General features: G+C 35.6%; 1 protein-coding gene across 4 annotated transcripts in view; it reads left to right on the top strand.

Annotated features, from left to right (window-relative positions):
• LOC113496878 (homeotic protein antennapedia) overlaps positions 1 to 25,407 on the top strand; it is a 167,980-nt gene that overhangs the window by 67,817 nt on the left and 74,756 nt on the right. For 2 of the 4 annotated variants that reach the window (XM_026876254.1, XM_026876253.1), the window contains exon 2: positions 4,517 to 4,568. The exons of the other annotated variants lie outside the window; for them this stretch is intronic. The gene's annotated coding sequence lies outside the window, so the exon portion shown is untranslated. The remainder of the gene's footprint in view (positions 1 to 4,516; positions 4,569 to 25,407) is intronic. 4 annotated transcript variants of the gene reach the window in all.

Below are 25,407 nucleotides of genomic sequence, written 5' to 3'. Positions count from 1 at the left end.
ACTGTACATTTTTTATTCGAACATAAAGAGGAAAGAAATGTAATTGAAGCACTCGACGTACCATATGCTGTTTTTTGTTCTGCCACCACAAAACAGTATTCCTACTAACTGAACTTGATGTTTGACGCATTGACAGTTAACACACAATTACTTACTGTAGGTTAAATGCACCGGTTCTCGTAGGAAGAATTCAAAGCTGATTTAAAGAATGCCTATGTAAATCGTGTTGTGGCTAGCAGCGTGTAAATGTGGTGGCTAATCTATCACCATACAATTAGCGTGCGTCTAGACGCACACGTACCTTCGAGTAGTTGAAAGATAAATAGTGGCTGACAGCTAACTGGCCAGGCGCCTGGGTGATACTGATAACACTATCTGACAAATTACAGCTTACAGCGTAGGTACCAAGTATATTGCAGTGTATTTCGCTGATGCAATTTATTTACAAACATACCTAAATTTTCATTTCCACAAACACCTCAATTAATTATTTCATCTAGTGTGAAATTGTGTTATTTGCTTTCTGAGTCACACAATAAAAACAACTCTTCTTGCCAAAATTCCATACATTTTAATCCTACATTAAAACGCCGGTATCCAAGCAATTATGTGGTACTAATCCATAATTTTCCACTTAACAACTTATTAATGACACAAATAATTGCACTTCTTGTGATGGTTAGCTCACCTGAGATGACCTACCACGAGTTAACCCTTCATTTGAACACGTAAAAGGTATCGAAGCATGTCCTATAAATTACTCTTGGTAATTATGTTAATATTGTCACTATGGACGTGGTTTTGCTGACCGTCAATTGTGGTTCACGCTTGACGGCGCGACGCTGCCCGTCATTGGGCGGCACGGCTCATAAACGAGACACCTTCTATTACACACCGTATGTATTAAGACTGGCAATGTATTGCTGCTAATAGGAAATTATTGGCTGCGTTTCAGATTGTGATGTTAAAGCACTAATAAAGCGATAGAATAGATTATTTTAAAGCGCAATCCGCTTCCCGGTCATGAGTCATTTGCTTACAAATCTGTATTCACAACAGGCAATAAACATCAATTGTTGTATACCTTCATACCGTCTTCAAGACTACTGCAAGATGCGATCGTGTGAAAATGTAATCACCATATATTATGGGGGAAGATGCCAATGCTTCAGCTTGTACTAATTCCAAATTATTCAATATATAATCAGAATATGTCTTTAGTATGTATATGAGGTTATAAACCAATCATTGAAATGAAATTGTTTACAATTATTGGAAAGGGACTTGCGAATACATATCTTAACGCAGTATTCTTATAGATATACATACATATTTTGTCATCTACCTTCTCTAATAGTTGACTCTTACGCATCCTATGAGATGATTTCCACATTCTAAACCTCCAAAACCTTCCTTCAATATCCTAATTCTTCCAGAACCATTCTAGAACTTTATTTTTAAAATCTTCGAAGAAATTTCGCGAATAGTTTCGCAAGGTATTCGCAACGATTTATATCTGTCACCGATGGGTGCACGTGTGTAGTGGCACGTAGGCCATTATTTCAAGTTTAGATAGTACATGGCCGGGCCATCCAACTAGGATACTTGGATATGTAAATAATACGCTTTCCTATTTGGTGTTACTAAAATTAAATCAATAAGTAACTGGATTTCAATTGAAGTGATGCTCTGCTGTTTATTGGTTAACCGTTATAGGTATAAGTTTGTTCAGAGCTCGTTGTGTGGTTCTTTTGTTTATTAATACATATATTTATATTATAAAAAGCTTACGGCCTTTATTAGTTTCAAGCTTAAATTCCTACTTTTATTTCTACCAATGACCATTTGACCTTTCGTTAATATCGTTGGCTACTTGTCTCTTAAGAAAAATATTTTAAACAAGTCATCATGTTACAATAAAAATGTCCGCCATATAAACCTAATTATATTAATGTAAGTTTTATTCTCGCCATAAAAACATTGAAGCACGTGGGATGTTTCACACGCTTTAACTTTGTAAGACATTATCCATTAAAATTCTCATGAAGTCATTCTGAAGATTATAAAAATCAACTTAAAGAATTCTTAAAGTATAATAGTTATTATTTTTTAACCTAGAACTGTTTATCGAATTAAATTTTAAAAATACATTTAAGCTAAAACTTTGTCAACACATACGTGATACGAAGAAATAAGTTGATTTAGACTTGAAGGACTTGACTTTATTTCATCTGACGCTCCTAGTAAATTCAATTCTTACGTTATTGGAATTAAAGAGTAAAACAATAAACAAAAATAAATTTCATATAAAAATGAAAAACAACGCCCGGATTTTATAATCTCCTTATTCACCTTGAAATACCAGCAAAACTTCTCAAACGACTTACGGAAACAACAAATGTCGTATACCGTACATAACCGCACGTAATCAAACAATTATTTCAGAATATCGAACAATGCTAACCTCAGTCATGTTTGACACGCGCTGCCCAACGTTTTTTCATCAATTTGTCCAGCGCATTGATATGCGAAATGTAGTCGCGAATCGCACGTCGCATACATACGATTAAAAAATCGCCGCGGTAGGTGACCGGTGCGTACCCAGCTTTAATTGAATAGATTTAGCGTCACAACCCGACTCCTAATTGTCTAATTTGAAGCGAAAACAAGGTATGGTTGACAGACGAATATATTATAGAGGTATGTAGAAGGACTTTCTTTTGGTGCGATATAAACAATGGCCGGGAATAACAAGCAGTAGCGCTCAGGCCTTTGACATTGATATTGATTAAGCAAGATTTGATGAATTAAGGTCTGCTATCGGTGACCTGATTGCTGGTTTAAATTAAGTTAGGTTCGTTATCAGACGGCTTAGTCAGTTGTTCAAATATTCAGTTGCATAGCTCCGCGAATATTCTAGAGTACAAAGCTACATAATTGTATAACAACTATATTCCGATAAGAACGATTTATTTCCTGAATGCTGGCTGCAAACTGGGTTGTAATCCACGAGTAAACTGCTTTGCTTAAGCCCTTGTCAATACTTCATAGTTTTTGAACGGAAAAGCTTTAAGATAGATGACTTATGCTAATACTGAAAATTTATTTCATTCGACGTATAAATTTATTATTTGTAAAAATCGTAGGTAAACTCAATATACGGATGTTAGAGTAAATGTACGAGCGTTTTTTTGTCTATCATCGATTAAACATACCTTTACCTTAGGGAATCTGAAAAACCGAATGTGTTCTTAAAACTTACGGTTTGATTACGCTAGAGAAAACAATGTAAACGCTTACAGCTCATGTTTCAAAATATCTAAGTACATTTACGTTACGTCATTTCACGAATATACATCATCAACATTTTAAGGATTCAAAACAAACAGTTAAGGGCAAAAAGCAATCAAGACACCATTGTCTAGTCGGCCTTGGAGCTAGGTGCAGCATTATTATTCGTAGACCGACGATCATAAACCTGAAGGTATGTAGGCAAGGCATGTGGGTGGCCGAACTAAACTGTCAATACTTGCCAAACGAGCTGCGGACGGCAGCAGAATACCTATGAACAGGCAACAGCTCAGCCCGCGGAGGTCTAAGAAAGCAGACCTATGATACGGTTACGAGGATTTGGCTTGCATATTAACAGTGTTACGCTTACCCTGAGGTCTCGAACATCGTAAGCGATACTTACAATTCCGCACATACAATGCAACCACACTTGAAGAAACCCTTTTAAAAAGAACTAAATCAAATCGCTGTCATATTTTTAAGTAGCAGTACGCAAGGACCACACGCCACCTGCATAACAAATGAAAGTGCCTAATTACATTTACGATGCCTGTAAACATCGTCAAGATATCAATCAACATACGCGACCAAAGTACTCAAAACATTCATCGTGTGATCACCTTGATTTATGAACGCGCTTTAATTTTTTCAAATAAAACCTACAGCGACGCACGCTGGAAATGTTCTCAAATAGTTTATGCACACTTTATCATGACGAGCAATTCAAATATACGCAAATAAAACTAAAACAAACCATGTTCTCGCGGCACTAAAATAAAGACAAAAGACGACACCAATAAATTGTCGCTGAAAAGTAACCAAAGCATTATACAGTTGCATAACAGTACAGTAACAGTAAATAAAAAGAGGAAAAAGGAGCAAAACTGTGCACGAAACTGTGCGCTTTTAAATACGGACGACGTTGAGCGCGGGTAAGGCAAAGACATTTATGTTCACTAAACAAGTAGTAAAAGTCACTACTTGAGCGTTTTTATGGCACTCATAAATGTCAGATTGTGCGCCGGGGGTTTAGCAGGCCGGCCCGTGCGCGGGACGCCCCGACCTACTGAATAAGGCATCCGATTTTACGAACCCGACCACCGATACTTAATTGATTCCGTTCATTTCTCAATTTGTGTATGTTTTTTAATGTTTACGTTTACACTCACTTGACGTTTACGACTGTCATTCGTTGTATAATAAAGTGATTTCTTTGTTTTTTCAGGTAACCATTTCTGCTGTTCAACAGTCCATAAACAATAAGGCGTCATTAAATGGTAAGTTGACGAATGGTGGCTGTGAATGTTTAGGTGGTGCGAACAGAACGGAACGAGATCGCGTCGTCGCGCGATATTTAGCACAAAAGTTCACATAACAAGAGTTGCTACTGTATAAGGAAACTTTATAGCCGAAGACAGACGTGAGAATAGGTCGCGTTTCTCAGCAACGGGCCCCTATGCAAATTATTGCATCATTAAACACCTCGTTGCGAGCTTTCGTGTTAGATTGACGTTTGCAACACCAGCCAGTTGTCTCAAGTTTAAACACGATTTGTAAGACCGGATGCGTTTGACTGGCGTTAGTTTGTTCAATTATTGTAAAGAAAACGCGTTGTTCTCGCAGCGATTGACGGCCTGAGATAACGCCTTTACGTGTAGTCAATATATTGCAGATGTGTAAGCGAGCATGCAAATTAAATCACCGTAATAAAATGATTATGCGACACACCCATTTGGTGGGTCAAGTCTTAATCATGCGTGACTAAGGAACTATAAATCGTATAGTTTATTGTGAAAACATGTTGGCTCATTTGCAGCGGAATAATTTTAAAGATCTGTTTAAAATTAAAGCGGTTGTGAATAAGCGCTAAGCGGCCAGTGTTTCAATATTGTGGTATGAAAATGTTGACAGCATCCGTCTTCGGGTCCGTGTATTTCCATAGTACGTGTTTACGACTACCGAGGGTTATCACAGCACTAAAGAACTTTTTACTGTAATCCATTTTGCTACTGGTGCTCGTAAAATGTAGTCCCAGTAAAGGCATAAGTGAGGAAGAGTAAATAAAATCTTTAAACATCTTTACGAGTGTTATGAGTTATGCCTTTCGGCATTTCCAGTCATTGAATAAGAAAATAACACAGATATAAAATGTAACTGTATTCATTACTGCTACTTTATGGATCAATGTTTTAGATAGCTTAATTTAGGCTCTACTAAAAAAAACTTCTTTTTTTCCTAAATCCACCAAAGCTTTCTACTTACAAGCACTTTTTATATATTTTTAAGACACGCATAATACCACGAGTTTTCCCAAAATAACATTTATAGTTAAAGCCGATATAAACGCCTGTACAGCGCAGCTGCACATTTAAAAGAAGACCGCTACTAACATACAAAAACATAAAAAAAAATATTCCATAACAATAAAATATTCAATTCTAAATTTCATGGTACCGGCAACCCTACTGCCATATCCTAGGCAGTACACCTGCTAGCAAGCGCTGGACATGTGTATGGTGGGACGGTGACTTTTATTGACGCGCTCGTGTTTATTACTCGCCCTGCCTTCTTCGGTCCCCAGTACCGACAGTTTCGCCTCTCGGTGTACAGCGGCAGAAGGAAACAAGAGCTTTTTAATCTTAATAAATGTGGTTTTTATACCGGAATTTTGAGTTGGAAAGATGCTCTACTTTGAATTAATGGATTTTACGTAAGTTTGGGTTGGTAAAAGCTATTTAAATAACAACATTATGTTATATTTTGAATAAATATAAAATACCTAAAACAAGATTTAATTAAAAAAAGAAAACAGAAGTTTCAGATTAAATTAATTATTCAAATAAATAATCGTTGCAGTTTCCGTTCAACAAACGCATAATTTATGAGAAAATGCTAATAAGAACGACGAAAAAAAAATCGTAAGCATTACGATTCAATTCAGGTTTCCGCTCATGCTTATAACTTGAAAACTTTGCAAACTTCGTTTTATGGCTTTTGAATTACGTATGTTAAATAGAAATGAGGCATGGGAATATTCTATTTAGTCGCTAAGCGGAGTCCGATCCAAAGGAATTTGATTGGAATTGAATTGAATCTGCTTTGCATGAATTTTACTGTGCGGTCTTAGTCCCTAACTACATCAATAAAATATTTTATCTTTTTTTTCTCTTGTGTTTTTTATGACATCATCGTAAAACTATTTTATTGGTGGTCAATTAAATCAAATGTGTCCTAAAACTCGGATCTATTGATGCTTACTGCTAGATCGGTGTGCAGATCAAGATTACCAGTAGTAAAATGCTTTTATGTTCCCAAATAGAATAAAACTGCGTACGTAATTTCTGAATAAACTAAAATATTTTTTATTGTTGTTTTGACAAAGAGTCCTTTGGATATCAAATAGAGTAAGAAGAGCGTCTGATTTGTTTCATCTTTTCTCCACCTTCCAAAAATGACCGTGGAATTTTGTTTTCAACTCCTGTCGATTTTAAACGCAGCCCTTTCATAAGCAGCTAATCATTCTACCATAAAATAGGTGCGTATACGTTGAAAGCACCAATCGTAATGGCGCGAGAGGGCATGTCCGCGATCGTAGCGCCACGATAGCATTGTGCGGTGTGGTGCGCAAGAGTCGATCGCGACGCCGATTGCGAACGCCTGTCGCTTACGTGTCGCCTCCCGCCCCTATCTCAGACCGCATCGCACGCAAATTATAATCGATACCATTATTGTAATATCCGAGTGTAACATTCACACCACTATTGTTCCTTTTCTTTGGCGTAGTCTTAGCTCTTTGTTCGCGGCCGTCTGATGCTGTTACAGATCTATCTAAAAAATCGAGTAACAGATACATTGTTCAATTATAGCTTTCAACTGTGTAATGATAGCTAATTAACGAGTGATTTATTTACACCTCTTAAATGTATTATTAATAAGATCCGCGAAAGAGTTTCGTGTGAGCTTTTTGCGTGCTTGTGTCGGTATGTAAAATAACTCCTTAATCATCAGGGGGGTGGATAATTATTCATAATTTTTGTACGCAGTAATTAAAACGTGGATTGAAATGTTTTGTTTTGTCAGTTTTTCGTGTAGTATTTAAGTTTATTATCTCTTTTAATGATTTCGCGTGATCATTAACAAGAAGTTCTGACAGACCGCGGGCCGTATCGGCCGGGATGTCCAATTTAAGTAACCAGCGAGTGGACACGTAGTCAGCGACTGACAATGATGGCAAAAAGTTCATTTTGTGCCAGTGTTTATCATTTCAAACTGTCCTTTCTGGTTTCACACTTCGGCTAAATAATGTACCGAATGTCCGTTTAATCGGAACATTTTCTCGTTCCGCACGAGTTATGACTTACGATAATATTTTTTTTAATAGTAATGAGCTGTCAGCTCTTATAGTCATTACAACATTCGATTGTGTAATTGGATAATTTATTCGATCTTTATCTTTTCAATTAGCGTCGTGTCCAATGATGTGAAGTTTTAATATTCATCTGACAAATTGTTGCTATTAATTTTTAATCAGCTTTTTGTTACTATTCTTATTTATTTCCGCATTTATTGAGGCACAGAGACATTCAATTAAATAATATTATTCTTCTCGAAGTGAATATCAATTACAATACTCAATGTAGAGCAAAAATACAAACGGAGCAAATTTCTATTGCAACAACTTTCAAAACTTTCTACACATGAAGTCTATATTAAGAAACTTAGTAAGATCAGATTCGTAGAATTCACAAAAGACCTTCTTGTTAAAATATTCATGAATGTGGAAGAAAGTAAAAGCTGATGTCTTATTCTCTACACTGTTTTACACGTTTACTGAACGTAAGACACTGGCTAGTAAGTTTATACCCAAGGATATTTACGATGCAAATCGATAAATAACTTTTAGTAGGAAACTACACATTGTTAGAGGCAAAGGGATCTAAAGTTGAATCGTAGTTTAAACGTATTTAATAAAGATTCTATCACACTTTTCTTTATCTTAATTTTCCATTTTTTCACCTAATTCAAGACAATGTCGTCAGGAATAAATGTAGAGTTTGTTTTAACTACCTATTGCCTATTACCTATTAATTATCATTTTCATTTATCATGTTAGCTCAACCATCATCATCAAAGCAAATTATAAAATAACGAATCAAAGTAACAAGATTACTTCTAAAATTTCCATCCAAACAAAAAAGAAAACAATGCATCGATGCATTAAAAAAGATAACTCTACCTTTTTCTTTTACAGTCTTTTATCTTTTCTTATTTGGGCGTGTTCATGATGCCACTGTGCTCATAAATCACAGCACTTACAAACATTGTTTCATTTCATAAATGCGATACTGCAGTGTCTTTATTCTGCCTGTCTGATAAGCGAGAGGATCTCAATTTGCCTGTACCTGGACGCAATCTTGAATGAGGTGTACCGAGAGATATGAAGATGAAAGGTTTATTCTGGACTTTTGATTGAAGTTTTAAGTGGAGTAGGGTTTATTAAGATTAAGTTGCTTCAAAACGTTGTAAAGAAAACCTGCTCTCAAAATTGCTGGAACATATACGTGTATGTATAAATTGGCTTCAAGAAAATGTTAAACTTTATTTATCATTAGTGTAGGTTGAAGTAAAGTAATTGAATTATCTTTGTTCGATAGTAAATTAATAGGTCCCTTACAATGTACGCCGTTTACCAAAGTTCACAAAATTCAATAGGCAATTTTCTTGACAATGTTTATGAGATAACATTGTTTAGTAACTCTGCCCTTTTGAAAGTGGCGCTTCACGGTCGGTCAAGAAACTCATTAATAGTTAGTTAACTTTCCAACAGCTGAAGAAACAGGTGAAAGTCCTATGCAAAACAGGGTCACTATGCTAAGGCATCACGCGAGACACAACAGCTGTTACGTAAAACAGCGTATAACGGCTCTAAAGCTATAAATTGACGCAATATAAGGTCAGGGTCCCCATATAAACGTTCAGTGTTCGACGTTGGATGCACTACTCCGCAAAGTGGTCATTCGTTTCAAATAAATTACCATGTAATGGCGCGTTAATTTGCATACTCTACTCGGCGATACCGCATCTCTACAATCTAAACACAACCTTATTTCAATCCACTAAGTCTCATATTTCTCAAAACAGGTATTTTCATTCAAAAGCTTTTGCGATGGTGCTGCCGCAGCGGCAAAGCTCTGAACTTCGAGCTTTCGTAAAAGTTCGTGCGCCATCCCAGAGATGGCGTTATGGTCGCAGGGTAAATTCGTTGCGTGAAATGGTTCGAGTTTTGGTTGAGTTCGACACACTTTGGGGGTTGGAATGTTCCGCGTTCGCTACTAGAGGGTGGTTTAGTCAGTTTAGTCGCGCTTGGGTATTTCAGGGGTGCGCAAATAGATGGCGCTGCATTGGGAAGGTGGAAGTGAGCTTCGTCAATGTAACTTAACAATATTTTAATACAAATTGAAATAAATTTGAGTCGTGGATATATATGTAGATTATAATCCTTGCTTTTCCCATTGAGTAAACTTGACAATAATGTCACTTGTAATCTCATTAAATACTTTACATAATACAAACAACGGCATTACATGATAATCCTATAAGCTCGTCTACGCTGAATCGAAAGACAATTTAATCCTATTCCAAATCTTGCGTTTACAAACAACTATTGTCACAACATTTGAATGAAGACAAAGTGTCAACAAAAAAGGTTTATCAACAAAGGAATCTTTTATTTCTAACAATGAAAAGTGAAAGCTCAAATCTCTATGCAAATTAAAATTCGCACAAACATACCTGCTTCTGTGCATTGTTTATTTAAGTTGCATAAGACAGTTGACAATTTAAAATCGTAAATCTTTCGCTTGACCCAATTCATGAATACTTTTGCCATCTTTAGACTTCAGTTGTTCAATTGTTTTGACTCACCTGTTGTTTAGTTTTTATTTTGTAAAGCTTTTGTGCAATTGACTTCCTTGATTTGACTTCTATTATTTAATTTTGTACGGAATGCAGTACGGTGTGCTTTGGCCCAAAGTAGGTGTTTTGAATGAGCTTTTAGAAGAAATATTAAAATCAGTGTAGCGTAGGTTTTTTTTTGGATTTATGTAGGTAAATGATCAGGAAATAAACGAAACATATTTTGATCGATATTTACTTCAATATTTTATTCTTATAGCTATGATATTTATGTAAGTGGGCATGGTTTGATATTTGTATTATTTGGTACACCGAAATTCTCTTGTATAAGACCTTGAGGCCTGGCTCTTTCGGAAAGCTGATGCAAACATGGGTCCAACAAGTAAATACCCCATAGAGCTTTTAATCTGAAATGAAATGGGATGGTAACAGTTGACTCTCCATGGCCGCTCTACGTATTATAAGAATGCTTGGTTTGCATTTCGGTTTGTTTTCGTATTGCTTTAATAATAATAATATTTTTTTTAGTAATATGATGCATATATAGTAGTATTATTGTATTAAACTAGGTGCATTTAAAAGCTTAAATGATTTATCTGAACAGTTAGAATTTATTTTTTTAAATCTTACACCACCGATCACAGCGACTTACCGCCGAGAAATTTAGACGTCTCATGCACTAAGCAAACACATATGATTTATATCCAAACACTGGGTCCGATGACGTTTCCACGCCATAAATCCCAGCCCTCAAGGCGAGCGGACATATCGGGTGCTTTATGAAGAGCACAGACTCGACGACAGCACGGATACGACCAGCGTACCTAGCCGGGTATAAATTGGTACACGAGCCGGTCACAGCCCGGTACACCCGGGTACGCCAGGGTATAAATCTGGCACATCCGGCCGGCTACCGCGCCGGTAGTGGCGACGATTATTCACCCAATATCGAGTTTTGGCTTCACTAGCTAGCTTTCTAATCTTCGCTTTCGTCGAACTGGATTTATGTCGGACGATATAAACGTTTTCTGTATTTTTAAGGCCCAAAACATGTTCATTTCGTTTTCAGTTACTGCTCTACATTGTTCAAGTGGCGCGTCTTTACGTGACTGCGTCCTTAATTTGAATGACCATCCCAAAGGTTCATCCATTATTTTTCATTACCAAGACTTAAAGTAAAAGTTAGTTGAATAACTTATCCTCTTCTAATGTAATAATAATTTGCTTGGTAACAGTTGTAACAGAAAAAAAATACTGAACAACTTTCTCAAGTCAGAAAACCTACAAAATTATGACGTAACTACTAAAAGCTTTCGCTTCTACTTCTAGAATGGGCGCCTTAAATCAACGTCCATACTCATTAGGGCGCGTTGGGGAATCCTCGGAGTAAACAACTGCGCCCTTCGACTGTCGTTCGTCTAGACGTGACCTAACTCACCTAGCATTGCCTTTTTTCCACCGGCTAAATTCCCGAATCACACACGGCTAATACGCGACCGTTCGCAATAAATCAACTTGCCATTTTTGTTTTCAACGCACCGATAACTCTTTTGTCATAGGGTGATGTAGTAGTAGGTAGGGGTCCGATGGAGTTATTTATATTGTCGTATTTTCTTTGGTGGAAGAAAATTTCCTTTCTGTTTGCTTCATGGGTCAGTGATCAGATTCGGCAGCGCCTGCTGCTGATGTCTGCGGTTAACAAGCAGAATGAAGCTAGTGTGAAATCATATAATTGTTAAAGCAATTAAATGTACAGTCGCACTGCGATCCTGAGCTATGTCACGGTTCCAACTGAGTGTCAGAGAATTATATCTGCTCATAATCGACTTATAACCGGTTATTATAAACGCTGTGGAATTATAAATGTTAAAAACTGCAATTAATCAATTACGCGAAGATTAAATAGTAGCAAGGAGGTTGTACTTGTTGGAAATTACTGTATCATTATGTATTAATGATCATTTAAATTACATATCTACCTATTTGCTCTACAAATGCATCATTAGTTCTTTGATTACGCTACAAGCTGTGTATCTGTGCATGCTGTTGTTTTTTTTTTAATTACAGTGATAATATTTTGTTTCTTGTGATGATAATTTTGAATATTACGCTTCGTTCCAATTTGAAGTGTCTCCCTTCTTCGTGTAGAGCGTTCGCACCCCATGGCTCCTGTTCGCAGGCTTGCTCCCTATAAGGGAAATAATTGTTTATTTTCGACAGCCACGCACTTAAGTCTACTGTTCTCTAACGACCATATACAGCGGTCACCCTTTGCGATGCGATCTACTTGATTAGGTATTTTCATTTAACACTTTGTAATTTCAAAAAGTTCGAAACTATAGTGGTAAATATAGACACAAAATAAAAAACGAGTTTTTGCCCGGTACAATTGATTATGTTCATTGGTAACCAAGTTGGATATAGGCCTTTTTTAAGGAGACTGGGGGCTTAACACCACATCTTGTAGTAAAGTTCTTGCGGCTGTGGAAAAGAGATACCACTCTACGCTGTATATTGCTCTCTCACGCTTCCACAACCATAAACATATTATTACAACGTGGTGGTAGACCCTTTCGTCAGTTGTTTTGTATGTCTAGTCGCTGCCGGCTCCTTTATGCCCATGAACAGTAGTGGACTGCAACGTCAAACCATCTTCAAATTGTTTTTTTTTATCATATTAATATTTCTGACCGGATTCCAGCCATCGTCAGGCGCATTCCTTGAAACCAAATCCAAAATCAAATCCGTTTGAATACAGAAAGCAATCAACGACAATCCTAAACATTTTTTGCAGTGACAGTAGCTACATAAATAACAGGGACATAGCGGGTAGCATAGACTATACAATGGCAAATGTCGGTGCTCACTCGCGACCATTGTAGCGTGGCGTGGAGGCGTTACGAATCAATGGAGGGAATTATCGGCACTGCGGATGGAGTGGAGAGGGTAGCTAGGGAAAAAATGTTATGACTGATGACTGTCTTGTGTGTTTGTGTGAATGTAGTGAAAATAGTAATGTGGAATTTGATGATGAAGAAGGTGAAATATAACCTTTACGTCACACATACGTCGGTATGTCAGTTTAGTGTAAGCCTAATACTATTTAATCCTAAGTTCAACTTGCTTTTTAAGTAAGTCCCGCGAGTAATTTGACTTCCTACTTCGTACTTCTGAGACTATTCCAGTTATTGGGTTACTAAGAAAATAGATCGATTTTATAAGAGAACTTTCTATAGTTCTATGGAAGTGCCTATATACTTGCTATCTTTGAGCTACGCTTAGACTAACGCCATGTTTAAGTAGTTTGACGTCTCCTTAGGTAATCTTGTTCCCGATTAGTTCGTCCCACGCAGCGTATCGGTTGAAGAGGTAAATGAAATGCTATCCGGAGGGGAAAAGTTAAATTACTGAATTTGAGGGTCAAAGGAATAAGTCTTCCGTAGACAGACACGCCTATTGAGATGTCTATTGATTTAAAATGTGTTGTTTTGTTTATTGCAATGGTGTTGTATGTAAATGGTGTGTTATGTTCAATACTTGAAGGGAGAAATCGAACATTTATATTAGGTTCAGGAATTTTCGAAGAAACTGTATGTAATTGGTTGCATCGGATGCAAGGATAGAGTTGGCAACTAGTCCTGTGCATCAATCAAAACCTCTCTTTCTATATGCATACACTAGTAACAAAATCAAAATATAATGTATAAAGTAAACAGTTTGACTGGCAGTCTGAGTAAAAAAGTTATTACAAAAAATGGTTCTTCACATCCCCTTTTTTTTCGTTTAAGAAGCATCAAAATGCGCTTGCCATGAAAATTTATCTCTATCTGCCCGTATTTGAATTCATTTTCCGTTTTCACATTCTGTTCATGGGTTTTTCCGCGAATAAGTGGTCAATATTGAATGTATAGAATTTGAGCTTACTATAATCTCCTGGGGTTTCCCTACTCTATTTGTAAATTGCTTTGTATTATAGTTATGAGGGCGGAGTTAAAATATTTTACCCCGTCTCATTACCCTAAGTAGAACATAAAACAAAACTGGACTGTTTTTAAAATGAAGTTATCAAGTAATTGAAAGCAATAAAATTGATGATATCAACATTTAAAATGAGACGTTTGACAAATATACGTATTTATACAAAACTCGAAATTGGGTTAGGGTCGTAGTAATGACCCCGTTTACAGTTATCTATGGCGATCACTACCACAGACCCTAAATTGCAGCCAAATATAAAATTCGAACATCATAATCTAACTTCTTAAGGACGAATAAAAAAAGTCGGGAAAGTTTTTTAATATTTGATCGTCCATTTGATTTTATGTTTTATTCATTGGTCGTTATAGTATAGAATCGTTTGTGAGTTAGCTCTGGGAATTGGAACATCTGCCGTTGTCTGGAAGCGGCTCGCGCGCATTTGAAATTTTGAAAAAGGCTCGACGCCGTCGCCATAGCAACAGATGCGACATGGATTCCAAAAAGCAGATGTTTATTAAATACCCTCATAGATTAAAGTGGGTAGTGCTTTTGTTTTTTCATTTTACATTGGACAGTATTGCGCGTTAACTGGTTTGACCCTTTGTTAACGATATGCGGGCAAGATAACATGATAATTGGTTTCGTCGTCTTCCGAACTGATGTACGATATGAAAATTGCTAATAATTGTGAGCTTATTGCTTTGTATTAAGACCTGAATTATGGATATGTTTTTTGTTGTCTGTTATTACAAATGGTGTTTAATATGTTGACCGCATTACTCACAGTTAACAAAAACTTGTTGTAACTGGATAGTAGATCGATACAATGAGCAGAATTTGTAGTATTGCCACAAAAACTGGATTGGAATAAAATACCTCCGATATTTACAAACGCGTTTATTTCTGTGTTGATATTCGTCTTACATTTAAAACATTTGGAATAAAATAAATAACACCAATATTTCATGATCCCAGTTTTGAACGTAAAACTCGGTTTAAAACAATTAATCTTATACAACGGCAATCAAGACGTGGAATCCAATCAAAATTAAACGTTAGATTATCACAAAAATACAACGGTCTTTTTGAAACGTTATTCCCGTAGCGAAGGTGAAATTTCACGGCCAATTTTTATGATTCGTGGAAGTTGGCACTGGTTTAATCTAAACTACGGTTTAACTGCTGTTTGACATGCAACCGTTGCGTGGAAAGGGAATTAGATAAAAGTTTCAAAACAATTTCATAGAAACATTTACGGAATGGGGAAACCGAAATACATAGGTTAGTTAATATTTTTGCGTTAATTATAATCCGTCTTTACGTGTGTTGAAGTTCTTAATGAACGTGTAAGTGATGAATAAAATTTATATAATTTTGCCAGACTTTGGTTTAAAAGTTTGATATACACATCTTTCTGAGATTCTAAACGTGTTTCTTCAATTTCGTTAAGATTATATTTAACAGTCTCAATACCATGGTTAAAAGCTTGCTTTTATAACTGCGGAACCCTCTACCTATGAGTCAAGATAAAGTAATAAAATTATAAGATTTTTTTTACTAGTTTTACTATATTTTAATTCTTATTTAAAAATAATATTTGTATACCCCAAATATGAACTTACCTCAGTACCGTCCTCACACCCATACCTACTTCATAGACTCTTCCTCACGGCGTGACGTCATCTAACATGGCCTGATACACTCCAGTCCACACAAAAGAGGCCACGGGCTATTCTGGCCTCGCCCCACTACCACGGATATAATATTTATGAGGGGTACATTTTCACTCTATAATTACGTATCGATTCGTCCGTTCGAGTGACGCCCAAATATTATTCATACGACCACTTCAATTACTTTAACGTAGGTGGATGGATAGGCTGTTTTGTTTAGGTATACAGTTCCAGTATTACAATATTTAGTTTCCTACAAAAGTGGTGATTTAAATTGTACTCGATATGTTGGAAAATATTTTTGAAACATCGGTATTTTTGTTACAAGTCACCATCTCTACAAAAGAAATAAAAGTCGTGATTCATATGTTTTTTTTTTTCATTTTATAACGATACTTATTCCTCTTTACAAAAACCATGTAGCCGATACATTACAATAACCGCTTTTGTCTTCCCGTCTAGAAATACAAGCGTAATGTATTAACTAGAACTCTATAATTGGAAAAGACAAGGCAGAGTTAACGCCTATTAGTTATTTAACACTTGATTTAGATCTAATCAAGTCTATTCCCAGACTTTCCACGGTATAAGCAGTTTTTATTTAAGCTCATTCATTACGACGTTTATAAATCGCCAAAGGTAATTATGTCGACGTTCAACATAAGTGATACATGGAGATAGCCTTTTCATATTCAAGTAAAAGCCTTAAAAAAGTAATCCAAATAAGTGCCTACTATTAATTACAACTGTTATTAATTAAAGTCGCCGTCAGGAATTTGCGTGTTTGCATGCCACGGACTAATAAGGACGTTTTTAATAATCTCCATTCAAAAATAGAATATGGGTACACAAAAAGTTATACTAATAAAGAGATCGATTCACAATGATAATAAGCAAAAGTGAAAGCGTACACGTGATTGTGGAGTCCCGTTGGCATCGTACCTGTTGCAGTCTTATTTACGACCCAAAACAAACGCTTTATCTCGGCCCGTCCATAATGCGACCATAAAACGCTCCACACCGATCCATTTACGACTACTACTTGCATAACACCCTTTTGTTTATAAACAAAAAGATTTCAAGGTCCGCGCTACCTTGCGATTTTTGACTCGCAATTGAATTTAGTGACCGCTTTTCTGCCGTCCGGTAAACTTGCTCGTCGAACGTTGTCGAGACGAAAAAAACAGTGCAATTTCTGTTGAAAATAATAAAGTCGTCGATTAAAATTCAGTGGACATCCACGTCATTACCAGCTGTTCGATATTGCGGTATTTAAATTGTTGTAGCGCAGTGGCCATAAAAACAGGACGGATTGTAAATAAATAATAAATTATGTAACGTCTCGCTTCGGGCCGATAACCTGCGATTTTTTACGTCTATCTGAAGTTTACAAGGCTCATTTTCCGATACGTCGAGTGATAATCAAAATGAATTTAATTGATGTTTTATTTATTAACGACGTGCCTTCCATCAGTAAATCTATAGTGTTGACGGATTATCAAGTGAACGAATTTCATCGTGACGAATAAATGATTTAAGGTAATGAATACATGTCAAAAATTTTATTTTCCAATAAATAAATTGTTTGATTACTTCATGTTCAATTTAAACCAACCCTGTCTAAATAGTAATAATTTAAACACTGTCATTTAATTAATTGAAAAGCCGTAGCGAAACAATTGAACTATCGATAAATTTCGAATACCGAATGTGTAAAACTACCAATAGATGCTGAGCGCAACTCTCGTCGCGTGTGGAAAAAAAAATGACAAAAAGTGATTCTAATGGCGGCTGCGAGTTCGGGAGGGGAGAGCGGGGCGGAGCGGGCACAAAAAACTAATAATAACAGTGTGTGTCACCCCATCAGCGTGGTGTTCCATTCCTGCGTCAGGGAACGTCATTCGTGTGAACTTTGTATGCCATTTTGGATTGCGACGCTTTTGGGTGAGAGTTTAATAATAGCGCAATAGTGTTTGCATTTATTTATATTATTGCGAGTCTTTTGGCTGTCTCTGCAGATATTTTGAGGAATATACCTAGTTCTATTAAATGGATTGATTTAAGAAAAAAACACTAATAATTAAAGCTTGATTTTGTGCTTTAAAAGATTCCGTGATTTTTGCGTGTTTATTGAATGACATGCTTAAACAAGTCGTTCAGCTAAGTAATATCTACCTACCTAAGTAATACCTAATAAAAATAGTACCAATTACAAATTAAAAGAATCAGTACGTAACACTACTATTCTAAGGTACCTAGGTATACCCGAATAGGCGCATTACAAACATTGCTTTGCCCACAAACATCATCATGTTCCCAAACCCAAATCATTACTTCAATAACCGTACGCCAATGTAACATAACGGTACCAGACCACCACCAAACAGCACATTCCGTCCCACACATACACACACATTTTTCTAAAGTCCCAACGGATTTAAATCTTCGTTGACCTATCATTACTTGGGCGCAACTAATCCGGCGGGTAATCTTACGTAATTATAACATGGCGGAGGCTAGTGTAAGTCACGAATCCTGCTATCTAGCCATGAGGCGAGACTTTAAAAACTTTACTCTACCCTATGTATGTTAGTTCAGATATGTATATAGATACCGCCCGAATCTGATTATCATCGCGGACGGGGTAAAGCTGAGGGTATAAAGACGAAAAAGTTTTTTAATGTTTTAAACTGTTCAATATTTGTTTTTTGTTTCGTTATCAATGCAAAGTTTAGACCATATTTTCTACGTGATGCAAGTGATGATGCAGTGTGTGCCATTTTAATAGAAATGACTTTGTCTTTTGCAACTATAAAAGATTGAACGAAAATTGCAATGCTATTGTTACTTTGGACTAACCACAAGCTTTATTCAAAATATTAAAATACACCAAATACGATTAAGTCAACGAAGCATTCATACAAGTTAATTTTCCAGAAAACATTACAGAGTATACATTGAAATAAACATCAATATTGAAAGCGTTGGTAACATACAAAAACCAAGCAATGGGGGGAAATAAGCTCTAATTAATGCTAGCATCAAATAACTCTGAATACTGTACCTTAAAACAACTGAAACTTCAATACTCCAGGCCTTAAATTCTTCCTCCAGATGACTCTCCTTTTTACCTAGTGTATCCTCTACCTAACATTAAGACCGTGAGTTAAACCGGCTGATAATCCGGGATGTAAACACGCGAAACACGATCGCCGTCCGAAGCCCGCTCGCTACGTCAAAATACACTAATATTTATTTATTTATCTACATGGTATTTTGTACTAATAAGGCTAAGGGTTTCGTTCGTTTCGTGTGTGTAAAGTTGTAGCTACTTAACTTTAGCTAAACATATAGTTAACGTCGTTAAAAAGCTTCAGATGGGACTCTTGTTTGTGGTACTTCGAGTTTATATCTTCCTGTTACTGGTCGGCGGCTTAGAAAATAACTAGAAGAATTATACAGATATTATTTAATTCGGCTGTAGAACAAAATTGAATATCGCAAATTACTAAAAGAGAGATAAATTAAAGAATTTAGAAAAAAGGTTGCTACCTCACTAAGTAAAAGCGATTACCTACGTTTCCAAAAGGGAAATAATATATCTAGGGACGCTAATATTATAGATGAATGAAACAAAAATAATTTAACAATCGATAATCAATACAAATGTCAAACAAATTATTTATACTTACCGACTTTAGCATATATATTTAAAAGAGTCTCACCGTTTATACCTGATAAATAAGAATCCGATTATTCCAAATTAAGAGGCAACCATCTTATCTCCGTCGTTTATTGGTCTTTCATCAACGTCAAGATCTGATTTCGGGCAAAGTAGGGACCATCAAGAATTATGGTCAATTTGCCGTTGTTACATTGTGACGGGGTATTTAAGTTCTTTATCATATCATCTCGTCATGCAGATTTAAACCAGAAATACTTAATTAATATTCCATGGACGTTTAATGATTAATTTCTCTACATTTTTCCTCTTCTTTTTAAGCGATTACATTCTAGATACGTTTAAATATAATTGCTCTCTACGCTTATATGCTAAACTGTAGAATAAAAATTGTGCATTTTGTTAAACAATAAATAAAGGCAAAAATGCAATAAACACTAACAACTTCCTTTGTTTGGCAGCAAAAACAAAACACACTGTAGTTTCATTCGACTGCTCTACAATATCTATTCGATTTATGAATTTTGAATTCAATTCCATTCATAGAGCAAAAATGTACCGTTTAAAAATCCATTGAAATTGACAAAAGAAACAATGCAAAACGCTAAATTAAATTCAAATATCGAAAGAGGAAGTCGCCGCGCCGCCCCCGCGTCTCTGCGAGATTTATTATATTTGTCCTGCGCTTATTTCATTATTGCCAGTCCCGCGATTCCGAACAGGCCCGTTGAAATTTTAGGAATAGTTTACAATGTCAATGATCTCTGATAGTCACGTAAATGGTGTTGTTTTATGTATAAATCTTTTTGTACGATTAAAAGACTTTGTTAAGTAAGTTCGTCATGAATGACAATGTAATTGTGTGATTAACAAATGATGTTTTTTTGTTTCAGGTAATTGCATTTTACTTTTATACCGTACATGTATTTACAACAACAACTAATAGGTATTTTATAGCTATTATTTACTTATTAATTCTATACATAAAAATAAGACACTTAATCATAAAATATACGGCACAGAGTTAATGGTTTGAACATTCAAAACAAGAATAACTTGAGAGGGTTAAAACGTTATGTAAATACAATGAAAATCGTTTTCTAACTGAACTGTAAAAGCGAACAAAAACTTTTTGATGGGCTTCACCCAACAGCTCACAGTACACTTAAAATTTTGCAACAATTTATACCTCCTTTCTTCAAAATAAAATTTAAATTTTCATTAATTTCATCAAATCATTAAATTCACACAAAGTACTGGCCAGTATGTACACTAATAACTATAGCTAATCTGCCTTCTATATTCTTAATTCAAATGTCGATTAAATGTTCGTAAAATTTCGCTTGTACAATCACTTATGAATAGAAAGCGTTCAATGGATATCTGTCTCGTTCACACTTGGGAATAACCTTATCAATCTAACACGAATCGAACAATAGCGTCGCATGTTTGATTTATACAGTCGCTTAGTAGGAACATTACGGATAATTATAGTGCGACTAAATGGTTTTAATGCTTGAAAACATTGATTAATAAAATTATGAAAACTTGAAAATAACGTTCCAGTTGGTAGTAATAGTAGAGTTCGTGGCTGTTTTATTTATATATTATGTATAAGTCATTACAATACAACTCTAAAAATTTACTTATAATAACATATTATGATGCTATAGAGCATTTATAGTATTCAAATAACAAATTAAAAAAAATTTTTCTACCAAAGTATGAACTTTTCTCTGTCGTTTCAGCTACAGTTGAAGGTCAAATAATTGGCAAATGTTCGAAAAACCTTGTACGAAAAGTATTCTAAATTAAGTTCATCGTACTAATTCCTAGCTTACCGCATCGTTTTAAAAAGGCAATTCCAAATTGCGAACTGTCAATTGGAGCGTTCGCGACAAATCCCAAGAGGTCTCGTTCGAAGTACACCTCCACAAAAGCCGAACAGAAGTAGGAGCTCAGCTCACGAGGTTTTCAAGGGTGGTGGCTGCTTTCGGCGGGAAAGCAGCGGCTTGAAGCGCGGCAGGGGTTGGGGTGGTAGGGGGGCGTGATGGCTCGTATTGATTTAGTGCCGTCGTCGACGGAGCTATGTACTGCTAGCTAGGTAAGTATCGCCCGATGTCGCTTGATGCGCTTTCTTTGAGCTGTGAATGGATGAGCGAAGGCGCGAGGATAAATGATGGCCTGAAGTTGGAACATTAACTGTTGTGTGGTGAATAACATTGAGAGACTTTCTTTTTGCTGAATCGTATTTGTGTTTATAATGGGAATCTATTAGAATGGTATGAGACTCAAAAGATTTGAAAGGAAAACTTTCATCAACGTTCAAAGAAATGAAATTGATGGTTAATCTATTACTTTAAAAAATGAAATGACAACCTTTGACTATTGGATGTATATCACAGAACTTAATTTTATATAAAAAAAACTCTAAACGACGTGTATCAAGTTATGTGGATAAAAATCTTAATATCATTGATAAAAATAAAAAATCGACTACAAAATTCGCCTAAAACATTTACAAGCACCACAAACCAGTATCTAACGTAACATTACACAATCTACCAATTTTCTTGTGCACTCAATGTAAAAGCGCTTTTCGCTGCTGCAGCGCTGTATTCCCCCGAGACCTCAGCGTCGAAGATTTAAATGGATATTTAACTTTAGTCTCAAGAAACCTGAAGTCTATTGCCTTCGTCCTCCGAGTCTGAAGGTTTTTATTTAGAGAAAAACTTGCGAAGCTCCCAGCAAATGGTTCTAAATAGTCCATATACAGCGTTTTAAAAGTTTTATAATGGTCTGCTTATTTAAGTTGTTTGTCTTTCTCTTGGATAAACGGGATTGTTTATTACTACACTTAATGTAGAAGAGAATTATGTTAGATGATCTTTGTAGTGTGACATTGTGAAAATGTTTAAGAGAATATGGATTTCGTTTAGTAATGCTTTGTGATATTGAGTGTCACGTCATAAAATATTTTTAGCATGGATACAGTTTAATTATTACCTAAACCGTAGCTAATTTTACGATTATTTTTGTTTAATAAGAATTCTTTATACAGGCGTGGTTTTACTATTCAAATACGTACAAAATATATCGTCTGGACATTCTGGATTAACAAAAAGTGTTTGAGGCACAACCGACCTCCACGCGGCTGAAGCCCTGGAAGACAAGTAGTTTTTAGATAAATATGCGAAATTAAATAAAATATACGAAAATAAATATATAAATATACGAAATTAAATATAAGAAAGGAAAATTGTGATAGGCTTTGACACTTGGAACTTTCCAATAGTGATACGTAAGCAAAACATTTGCTCTTCTTTTAGATTATATGTCTCACAAACGTTATCAAACAAGTTTCAACCATAACTGTTTTTAACATCAAAACACATTACATAACGGATACAGATTATGATTCATAGGCCCCACACCTACCCATTTATCAAAATACTAGTTTTTATTCCTTATCTTTTAATAAGCTTTTAGCTGAATAATAAAAGTGAATGAAATTTGAATATTTAGTAGGTCATCGAAGCTTTGCCGTTTGGATATTCAATTGTTAGAATTCGATCACTAAATTGATCGTTGATACCGCTATCATAAAAAGGCTTTACAAATGCGTACAGAGTAGTTTAAAAGTACAGAAGTATCATTGAGATTTTGTGGTTGTCTGTTGTAAGTCGAAAAAGTATTAAATTTTGAGATAACTTTTAAGAAATTGAACTTTTAAGATATTTTGTTTAGATTCGGCTACAAATAGACATCAATGTTATTTTAATATTGTCATATAATCAAATGAGCAATATTACATGTTTCATAAACATGTTAGTTTAAATACAACCTATAACTATAACATCTTGTATCTCATTAAGAACAACAGGAAACCAAATCGTCAAACCGAACTTGTATTCTCTGCCATCCAGTGTAATCTGTGTCGACATAAAGAATTTTATGGTTGTTGCGGCGATGCCCGCGCCTACACTTTACACCCGGTTTTGGGTACGCTTCCTACTTATTTTAATTACCATTTTAATTGCTATACAACCGCCGATAACGATCGTTTCAAACACTATTGTTCGAATTCATTCGCAGGACAAAAAACTCTATCCGAAAAATAGATATATTTTAAATGAACATACTATAAAAACGTAAAGCGAATAGTAGAAAAGTTTTGACGCCTAAACGTGATGTTATTCAGAAGTCAGAAGTTACTTTATATACGCTTACTTCAGACAGTTGGTATTTGCAATTCACAGACAGAAGTCGCTCGGCAGGTAGGACTTTAGAGTTATCTTTTATTTATAACTACGCAAAGAATCCCTCTCTAATGTATTACTAAGGGATTTCGAAAGATTCTCCCTTTAACAATTTTGTGATTTGTGATTATATGATTTGAGAAAACTGTTTACAGAAGAGTAAATTCTAGTATCCGTTTTCAAGTATTTTCTGTATAAAACTTCAATCGCAAGTAGAAGGATAACTGTATTCAAATGCTCATATTGGGACAGCAACAAAATACAAAAACATACAAGTGAGTAAACGAAACCACATTCACGTAATTCCTACTACGTGATTTCCTTGCAACCAAACGCTTTTAACAGCTGACTACATACCTACATAATTTTCCACCTTCAGTTCACACTTTCCACTTATAAAAATGACTTTCGTAACATAAGTAGGGGGTCTAGTAGCCCGGAAACCAGCGGGTGCTCTCTCATAATTATATTCACTGATATTTTCAAACTTTCACGTGAGCTTTATTTCGGCGGGTTTTTTTTTCTAAACTCTTTGATTTACGTCACTTGAATGTGGATGTCGGGAAGTGTCGAAAGCTTTACGAGAGTCCAAAATTTATTTTGTTTTAAGCGTTCCCTAATATTCACTAAGCATTGTCATTTTTATGTTGATGAAAAATTATGTGTTGAATTTCCTAATGATAGAGACCTGTTAGAAATAAGACGAATCCATGCCTCATAGAGATACTGTTTCATCAGTATTTTTTGATAAGTGAAAACATCATGATTTCCCAATTCCCCTCAATCAGCTCGAAGATGAATCAGACAGACATTGAAAAATATTGCCCAAAAAAGTTTATCCTAAATTAATAATCAAAAACACTTAGAACAAAAACAAAGTAAAACAATTAGTTACCGCAAAGTGTTACAATAAAAGCGTACCCACTCCTCTTTCCTGTTAGTTTTCGCTCCCTTGCACTTTTCCGTAGCAAAACGAACAAAAGATTTACGTCGGCCACGTCTGGGCCTTTCTCTAAGACTACTTTTGTTTCTATAGGTATCTTAGTACAGCTTTAATGCGCAAGGTGAGCTGTTTAAGATGTATGTTGCGTTAATAAATCGTGTTTGGTGTTACCTCATTTACCTTGTTAACGTATTTTTAGAAGCACGACGACTCGAGTTTAAAGATTAAGTTCTTTTACGTCAGTTTAATATATTTGTTTAGTAAAAATGTAAGAGGTGATAAATAGAAACTTCTGGTCCCAGATTGTGTAGTTCAGATTCGAATTCGCTAGTTATGATCCTCGGAGATGAAAGATCAACCCTAGATAGAGAGGGGAAACTTATACGTCTAGCAATGGATCAGTATATATTGGAATTGTAGAGCCGAAATTAGTTTCACTGCTAATAACTTCCAAGTCCACAACTGTTGTCACACGAATTTACAAAATTTAATTAATTAAACCAGCCGTGTTATGAGCCACGTGGAATTAGAACTGAAATGCTAAATGCTAATGGCTAATACGGTTCCAATGTTGCGGTGACTCTACATAAACAGACAAATAGTAGGGGAATCTGTTGATCGAGTGATAAAGTGATCTACTCGACCATAACTCACCGAAAGAAAGTA

Source organism: Trichoplusia ni, chromosome 8 (assembly GCF_003590095.1).
Source record: "Trichoplusia ni isolate ovarian cell line Hi5 chromosome 8, tn1, whole genome shotgun sequence".
Taxonomy (NCBI): Eukaryota; Metazoa; Arthropoda; class Insecta; order Lepidoptera; family Noctuidae; genus Trichoplusia; species Trichoplusia ni.
The sequence above is the reverse complement of the archived record's forward strand: the minus strand, read 5'-3'. Positions and strand labels throughout refer to the sequence as shown.